The sequence below is a fragment of the Pan troglodytes genome, chromosome 15, assembly GCF_028858775.2.
Source record: "Pan troglodytes isolate AG18354 chromosome 15, NHGRI_mPanTro3-v2.0_pri, whole genome shotgun sequence".
NCBI classification, from domain to species: domain Eukaryota; kingdom Metazoa; phylum Chordata; class Mammalia; order Primates; family Hominidae; genus Pan; species Pan troglodytes.
Genome location: NC_072413.2, coordinates 37,341,611 through 37,350,313, shown reverse-complemented (window position 1 = coordinate 37,350,313; position 8,703 = coordinate 37,341,611). Strand labels below are relative to the sequence as shown.

The window sequence follows — 8,703 nt, the reverse complement described above, 5'->3', positions numbered from 1 at the left end:
ATCTAGTCTTGTCAGCATTTAAAGAGGAAAAGACAGGCATGAAATGAAAACTCAGTGTTGTAGGTTTTTTTTGTTATTTAGTTTTTATTTCATAATTATAAACTTAACTCTGCAATCCAGCTAGGCATGGACGGAAACAAGGAAAACATGGAACCCAAAGGAAACTGCAGTGAGAGCACAAAGATTATAGGATACTGCGAAAAAATGGGGTGAAGGGGTGCTCTATTGAGCTACAGACAGAATGGTCTGGTGGTTAAGATAAAAACACAAGTCAAACTTATTAGAGTTATCCACAGTCAGCAATGGTGGTCTTGGTCTTGCCACTGGACCCAAAGCACTCCATGGCCTCCACAATATTCATGCCTTCTTTCACCTTGCCAAAGACCACATGCCTGCCATCCAACCACTCAGTCTTGGCAGTGCAGATGAAAAACTGGGAACTGTTTGTGATGGGTCCAGCATTTGCCATGGACAAGATGCCAGGACCTGTATACTTTAGGATGAAGTTCTCATTATTATATTTCTCCCCATAGATGGACTTGCCACCAGTGCCATTATGGCGTGTGAAGTCACCACCCTGACACATAAACCCTGGAATAATTCTGTGAAAGAAGGGAACACTTATAATCCAATCCTTTCTCTCCAGTGGTCAGAGCATGAGTTTTCTGCTGTCTTTGGAAACTTTTCTGCAAACTGCTTGAAGGAGACACGGCCCAAGGGCTCGCCGTCAACCATGATGTTGAAGAACACGGTGGGGTTCACCATGGTTGATAGTACAGGGCTCCGGCAGTGGTGTCTGCAAAGCCAGTGTTGTAGGTTTTAAATGAGCATCAGCACCCTGGCCTAGGGTGTTGTTAAGTGTGCCACTTCTCTTGTCCTCACATTCATTTGTCATGTATGGGGATTAGACTAAATGATCACAAAGGCTTATTTGAGTTTACTATTCTGTAATTTCCATGTGACTTATTAATTAGCCTTATTATATTTAATACAGTTGTAGTCATTATGAGTGCAGAATAGAGGATCAGACAGATGTTATTCCGTGAATATAACTTTAACACACTATTGGTGCTGAAAATTCAAAATTATAAGAATCTGAATATTGCTTTTTCAAGTGACTACTCCAAAAATAGTTGGCCAGTGCCTTAACCTGTCACTATCTGAACAAATGGAAGAGAATCCATGTTAGAAAAAAACTACAAGTGCTTCATCAATACTAGAAAACAGAGTAAACCTAAAAAGGAAAAGTAGAGGTGAAAGCTCCATCTGGTGGTTAACATCTACAGTTCCAAGAAATTGACATTATACTTCACTGACTAGTACTGGAACCTCAGTTTAGAAATACCTGTGGGTTCTGAAGTAGGAAGATTACTGGCTGTTACGTATTAACTAATATTTAATGGTGGAAGGCAAAGTCTTTCATAGGGTGTTTAGAATACTTGACTCAAGATAATCCCTGGGAAAAAAGTTGCAAGGTCAAATATCTTTAAGAAATGTTCTTGGCTATACATGTCTTTATTCGACCACAGAATCTTTCCCTCTCTTTTTAGTCTCTGGCATTTTAAGAAATGCCAGTTTGAGGAAATAGTGAACTTAGGAGTATTTGCTTTTAAAAGACTTTCTTTTGAAGGGAGCTTATATGAGATTTTATATTTTTTACAATCTCTTAGATGTTCTGACCTTCCTTTCACAGGAGTTAAAAAAATTCCATTCCCTTTCTACTCTTCCTCAGGTTGAAACCTCGTAGCCAGCATACTGGAAAAAATTATAGGTGTGGTAGTTCATACCTATAATCCCAACACTTTGAAAGGCCAAGGTGGGAGGATCCCTTGAGTCCAGGAGTTCAATTCCAACCTAGGCAGCATAGCAAGACCCCATCCCTATTTAAAAAAGCAAAAAAAGCCCACGCCTGCAATCCCAGCACTTTGGGAGGCCGAGGAGGGCGGATCACGAGGTCAGGACATGGAGACCATCCTGGCTAACTCGGTGAAACCCCGCCTGTACTAAAAATACAAAAAAATTAGCCAAGCGTGGTGGCGGGCGCCTGTAGTCCCAGCTACTCGGGAGGCTGAGGCAGGAGAATGGCGTGAACCCGGGAGGCGGAGCTTGCAGCGAGCCGAGATCGTGCCACTGCACTCCAGCCTGGGGGACAGAGCAAGACTCCGTCTAAAAAAAAAAAAAAAGAAAAAAAGGGCCAGGTGCGGTGGCTCACGCTTGTAATCCCAGCACTTTGGGAGGCTGAGGTGGTCGGATCACTTGAGGCCAGGAATTCAAGACTAGCCTGGCCAACACGGTGACATCCCTGGAATTATAGGCGTGAGCCACTGCGCCAGCCTGACTTTCATCTTTTTTAAAGCATAGCTTGGAATAATTGATCAGTAAGGATGAAATAATTCTATGGATGATGAAGTAGCAGAACGTTTCAACATACAAAAAAAAAAAATTAGTAAATCCCACTATGTGTCCTAGATGTGTAAGGGTCCAATGGATCTATATGGGAATTGTAAATAGAATGAGTTTTATGCTATTTTTTAATTTTATGTATTTTATTTTTGAGACAGAATCTCACTCTATCGCCCAGGCAGTGGCACAGTCATGCAATGGCACCATCACGGCTCACTGCTGCCTTGACCTCCCTGGGTTGAGGTTACTCTCCCACCTCAGCCTCCTGAGTAGCTGGGATTAAAGTCACACACTACCACGTTCTGCTAATTTTTCTATTTTTTGGGTAGAGATGGGGTTTCACCATATTTTCCAGGGTGGTCTTGAACTCCTGGGCTCAAGGGATCCTCCCCCTTCAGCTTCCCAAACTGCTAGGATTACAGGTGTGAGTCACCACATCTATTTTTTTAGAAAATAAATTTTCTCTTTGTTGTTTGGAAGACTTCTACGAAGGAATAAAAAATCATGAAATATCAATCCTTAAGAGTAGAGCTCAAAAACAAAAAAACAACCCTGAAAGGCTAAAGTTGGGTCCAGTAGATCCTGATCCTGATAGTATATCCAAGGATTAAAGCTATTCATCTTTTTTTTTTTTTTTTTTGAAACGGAGTCTCGCTTGGTTGCCCAGGCTGGAGTGCAGTGGCGTGATCTTGGCTCACTGCAACCTTTGCCTCCTGGATTCAAGTGATTCTCCTGCCTCAGCCTCCTGAGTACCTGGGATTACAGGCGCCTGCCACTGCGCCTGGCTAATTTTTGTTTTTTTAGTAGAAATGGGGTGTCACCATCTTGGCCAGGCTGGTCTTGAACTCCTAACCTTGTGATCCACCTGCCTCAGCCTCCCAAAGTGCTGGGATTACAGGTGTGAACCACTGCGCCTGGACTTAAAGTCATTCATCTTAAAGCACATAAAGACAGATGCAACTGAGTTTGTTATGCATCCTAACATCTATTTCATTGTAATAGGGAATTAAAACCTTTGATCAACTGAAAACAAAGGAATGATGAATTTTTTTTTGTTTTTTTTGAGATGGAATCTCGGTCTGTCGCCCAGGCTGGAGTGCAGTGGGGTGATCTCTGCTCACTGCAAGCTCCACCTCCCGGGTTCACGCCATTCTCCTGCCTCAGCCTCCCGAGTAGCTGGCTCTACAGGCGCCCGCAACTATGTCTGGCTAATTTTTTGTATTTTTAGTAGAGACAGGGTTTCACCATGTTAGCCAGGATGGTCTTGATCTCCTGACCTCGTGATCTGCCCACCTCGGCCTCCCAAAGTGCTGGGATTACCGGCGTGAGCCACTGTGCCTGGCCAGGAATGATGAGTTTCTGAAAAGACTTCATTGAGCTGGATGGTAAAGATGCCTTTCTGGGAACCATGAAATGAATGAATCTACCAAAGGTACTATGCTTTGATTTATTCCTCGCTGAATTCCAGGATTTCTGTGGATCTTCTCATCAATGTTGCTATGGTCTGAATATTTGTGTCCTACCAAACTCATAGGTTGAAATCTTAACTGCTAAGGTGATGGTATAGGGAGGTAGGGCCTTTGGGAGGTGAACAGGTCATGAGGGCTGGCCTCTCATGAATGGGATTAGTACCCTTGTAAAAGAGACCCCAGAGAGCTAGCCAGCCCCTTCCGCCATGTGAGAACACAGAAGGCACCATCTATGAATCAGAAAGCAGGTCCTCATCGGACACCAAATCTGCTGGCATCTTGATCCTGGACTTCTCAGCCTCCAGGACAGTCAGAAATAAATTTCTGTTGTTTATGAGCTACCCAGTTGAGGGCATTTGTTTTAGCAGCCTAAATGGACTAAGATCTTTTTACCCTACTCATTCTTAGATCTTGTCGCTTTTGGTGGGTGTACTTATTCCACCTTTATAACAACACCTCTGCTGTGTGCTGTCAAGAATCTTCATTAAGATAGCACCTTGAACCTACTTTATTTGGAAGCCTACACTAATTTTTGGCTTTCGATTCCCATTGCCCTCTTCAGGATTGTATTACAATTTGACAAGCAAACATCCTCTTCCACCTTCCAAAACAACTTTAGTACACACATTATAGAAAGGGAAATATGTTTGGTGCTTTTTTTTTTTTTTTTTTTGAGACAGTCTCACTCTGTCACCCAGACTGGAGTGCAATGGCGTGGTCTCGGCTCACTGCAACCTCCGCCTCCTGGGTTCAAGCAATTCTTCTGCCTCATCCTCCCGAGTAGCTGGGACTACAGGAGCGTGCCACCACACCCGGCTAATTTTTGTATTTTTAGTAGAGACGGGGTTTCACTATGTTGGCCAGGCTGGTCTCGAACTCCTTACCTTGTGATCCACCTGCCTCCGCCTCCCAAAGTGTTGGTATTACAGGCGTGAGCCACCGCGCCCAGCCTGGTGCTGCTGTCTTATTTCTCATGAATATGAGCTTTCAAGGACAGGGACTTGATCTTCTTTTCCATTCCATAAAATGTTGATATGGCTAAACTTTGCAGGCTTTTAGGCGTTGTCATATATGCAATTAATTCCATGGGCACTTAATTTCATTCCCCTCACTGAAGGAAGGGGTTGTCTGAGACCACCAAGCTCTAATGTCTTACCAATCTGTTGCTTTCTCATTTTGTTCAACGTTTTTCTTGGAAAGAAAAACGTTGAACATATCAAGATGAATCAGCCAAATATTGTACTGTGTGTGTGTGTTTTGGGGGTGGGGGGAGACAGAGTTGAGGTGGCAGAGGCAATGTAGGAGGAAAAGACAGGCTGACTAAAATACATAAATAGTACGTGAATTCTTTCGGGCCAGGGATCTGGGCCTACTTTGCCTGCATCATATTACCAGCATCTCAATTGTGTCTGGCACATAGTAAGTTTCAGTAAACATTTGTTGCACTAAGTGAAAGAATGAACTTTTCACTTTTTTCAGAGATGTGATTTGTGATTCTCGGAATCAACCAGGGTCCTAAGATGTCCTGGAGGCCGTCTTCATTTCTCTCGGTGAGCTAAGGTGTCCGAGTGGCACCAGTTCTCCACTCTTTCTGCGACCTGCAGGGAGTGGGATACGCTGTGGCTTTAGGGAGCTGGGAAAGGCGCTCTCTCCCGGTCCCGCTCTGCCCGGTCCCACGCCCCTCGGCCGCCCGGCTGCCTGGGTCTTCCGGGTTCTTCCGCCCCTCTGGCTCGGTCCCCGCTACCTCTCCTCCCTCCTCCCCTCTTGGTACCTTCGCCCGCCGCGCGCCTTTCTCAAATCCTCCGGTTATTAAGCAAGCTCAGGGGTCCGGTGGCCTGCCCTGGTAACTCTGCGCCCGCCCCTTCCTGCCCCCTTCCTGCCCTCACGCCCCGTCCCCTCCTCTTGACGTGGCAGAGGCGGCGCCAGCCATGTTGGCCGGGCGGAGGTCTTCGCTGAGGCCCGGGGCGGGGTGGCGCCACCCCTGATTGCGGTGCCACGGACTGCTTCTGCTGGGCGGAGAGGACAGATTTTGCAAAGCGGAGGCTGCGACGGGTCCTGCAGGGGGACAGTGAGGTAAGGGCCGCCTCGTCTCCGCTCTTGGGGGACCGCAGGTGCGCAGCGGGGAGCGGGGGCGGGCTGGCGGCGGCGGGCTGGGAACTGGGATCCTGGGGTGGTCCCGGCTTTGCCCTCTCGGTGCCCCGGGGCCAGCGAGGTGTGCTGGAGGCTGAGGCCCGGTCCGGCGCGGGGAGCGTTGAGTGCTGAGCTTGCCACCCTCTCACCCACTTCGCTCTGCCGGGGCCGGGGGCCCGGCCTCCTCCAGCTGCCCTGGATTAGGTGGAAAGATGTGGAAAACGGTGGTTCGAGCATCTCGCCCAGCACCCACCCCCACCTCCTGGGCCACCCACCTCCACCCAAGTCCATCATCGCCTCTGGGCCCTTGGACTTACTGTTTCATTCCTTGCCAGATATGGAGTGTCCTAGACTTTGACCCAATTGACTACGTCACCCGTAATTCAGCCTTGGAAGTTAAAGGGGTTAAAGGGGAAAAGAGCTTGGTAAAGATAATGCCTTGGGTTTTGATTACAAAGAGTTCCGTTTTCCAGCAGGACCAGCCCTATCTCACTGGGTTTTCTTTCTACGGTAGGTAGTGTTTCCCGATTTGGTGGTAAAGGTACTGCCTGAGGAAGGTCATAGTAAATCTACATCAATCACTGAAGTGGGGATGTGGAATTCTCGTTTTCACTTGAACTCCCTCAACCTCTACCGTCCAAAGCCATGGATAACTAGCCAAATTAACTTGGTTTAAAAAGGTTTTAGATTTAAATATAAATGCATGTTGAGTTTTCCTTCTCTTTCTCCTCTGGTAGTGAATGAACATCATTTCAGAAGTCCAGCTATTTTTTTTTTTTTTTCTGAGACGGAGTCTTGCTCTGTCGCCCAGGCTGGAGTGCAGTGGCGCGATCTCGGCTCACTGCAACCTCCGCCTCCCTGGTTCAAGCGATTCTCCTGCTTCAGCCTCCCGAGTAGCTGGGATTACAGGGGCGAGCTACTATGCCCGGCTAATTTTTGTATCTTTAGTAGAGACGGGGTTTCACCATGTTGGCCAGGCTGGTCTCGAACTCCTGACCTCAGGTGATCCGCCCGCCTCGGCCTCCCAAAGTGCTGGGATCACAGGCATGAGCCACTGCGCCCGGCCAGAGTCCAGCTATTTTTAATTGACTTACAGAATTTTAGAGTTAGATGGGACCTTGTGATTTTCTAGTCCAAGTCTCTTGTTTTGCTGATGAGAAAAACAGGATTCAGAGAGGTTAATTGTCCAAGATCATAAGAAGACAATTCATTGAGGATTTTGGAAGTGAAAAGTAGGAGACAAATTTAATTGGCAACTAACAGATACATCTAATTGGAAGGAACTCAAATTTACTTGGCAAGTACATTTTCAATTAGATATGAATAAAAGGGCTTAAAATTAGAATATTGAAAAACTATCATAGGGAAAGTCTTTTTTTTTTTTTTTTTTTTTTTGAGACGGAGTCTCGCTCTGTCACCCAGGCTGGAGTGCAGTGGAACGATTTCGGCTCACTGCAACCTCCGCCTCCCAGGTACAAGCTAAGCTATTCTCCTGTCTCAGCCGCCTGAGTAGCTGGGACTACAGGCGGCCGCCACCACGCCTGGCTAATTTTTGTATTTTCAGTAGAGACGGGGTTTAACCATATTGGCCAGGCTGGTCTCGATCTCCTGACCTCATGATCCACCCGCCTCGGCCTCCAAAAGTGCTGGGATTACAGGCGTGAGCCACCGCGCCCGGCCAGGGAAGTCTTACTTTTAAAATACTTGGGCACATATTTGATATACTAGGTTAAAGTGACATAGTGGTTTGCTTCTTAGCTTTTAGCTCTATTATGATAAATTATTTAACCAAAGTATATTGTACTGAAATTGGACGTTTCTTTGTAATAGTCTTTTGTGTTTTGTATCACTTTTAAAAAAAAATAAAGACTAGTGGCTGGGTGCGGCAGCTTACGCCTGTAATCCCAGCACTTTGGGAGGCCGAGGCAGGCCAATCACCTGAGGTCAGGAGTTCGAGACCAGCCTGGCCAACATGGTGAAACCCCATCTCTAGTAAAAATACAAAAATTAGCTGGGTGTAGTAGCTCGCGCCTGTAATCCCAGCTACTGGGGAAGCTGAGGCGGGAGAATCGCCTGAACCCGGGAGGTGGAGGTTGCAGTGAGCCGAGATTGCACCACTGCACTCCAACCTGGGTGATAGAGTGAGACTCCATCTCAAAAAAAAAAAAAGAGACTAATATGCTAAGTCTGCATTCTAATATAGTGTGTGGAATAATATTTCTTTGGTTTAATACTTTTATGCAAACATGTTAGTATTAGGGGAGAGAGTGCTTATCAAATAATATCATTTTATGAAAAGCTAGTTTGTGGCTGGGCATGGTGGCTCACACCTGTAATCCCAGCACTTTGGGAGGCTGAGGTGGGTGGATCACCTGAGGTTGGGGGTTCGAGACCAGCCTGACCAACATGGAGAAACCCCATCTCTACTAAAAATACAAAAATTAGCCAGGTGTGGTGGCTTATGCCTGTAATCCCAGCTACTCAGGAGGCTGAGGCGGGAGAATTGCTTGAATCCGGGAGGCGGAGTTTGCGGTGAGCCGAGATCACGCCATTGCACTCCAGCCTGGGCAACAAGAGCGAAACTCCGTCTCAAAAAAAAAAAAAAAAAAAAGTTAAGTTGGCTTGTAAAAGGACTTTATTTCAGATATGCCATTGTCGGACATGGGACTAAGCCTGGCAAATTTTGTAATTGAATTCGTGA

At 46.4% G+C, this 8,703-nt stretch overlaps 1 protein-coding gene across 1 annotated transcript in view; it reads left to right on the top strand.

Moving 5' to 3' along the window:
- Positions 1–5,779: 5,779 nt before the first annotated feature.
- SEC23A (SEC23 homolog A, COPII coat complex component) overlaps positions 5,780–8,703 on the top strand; it is a 70,792-nt gene continuing 67,868 nt past the window's right edge. The window contains exon 1 of the mRNA XM_001145529.8: positions 5,780–5,945. The gene's annotated coding sequence lies outside the window, so the exon portion shown is untranslated. The remainder of the gene's footprint in view (positions 5,946–8,703) is intronic.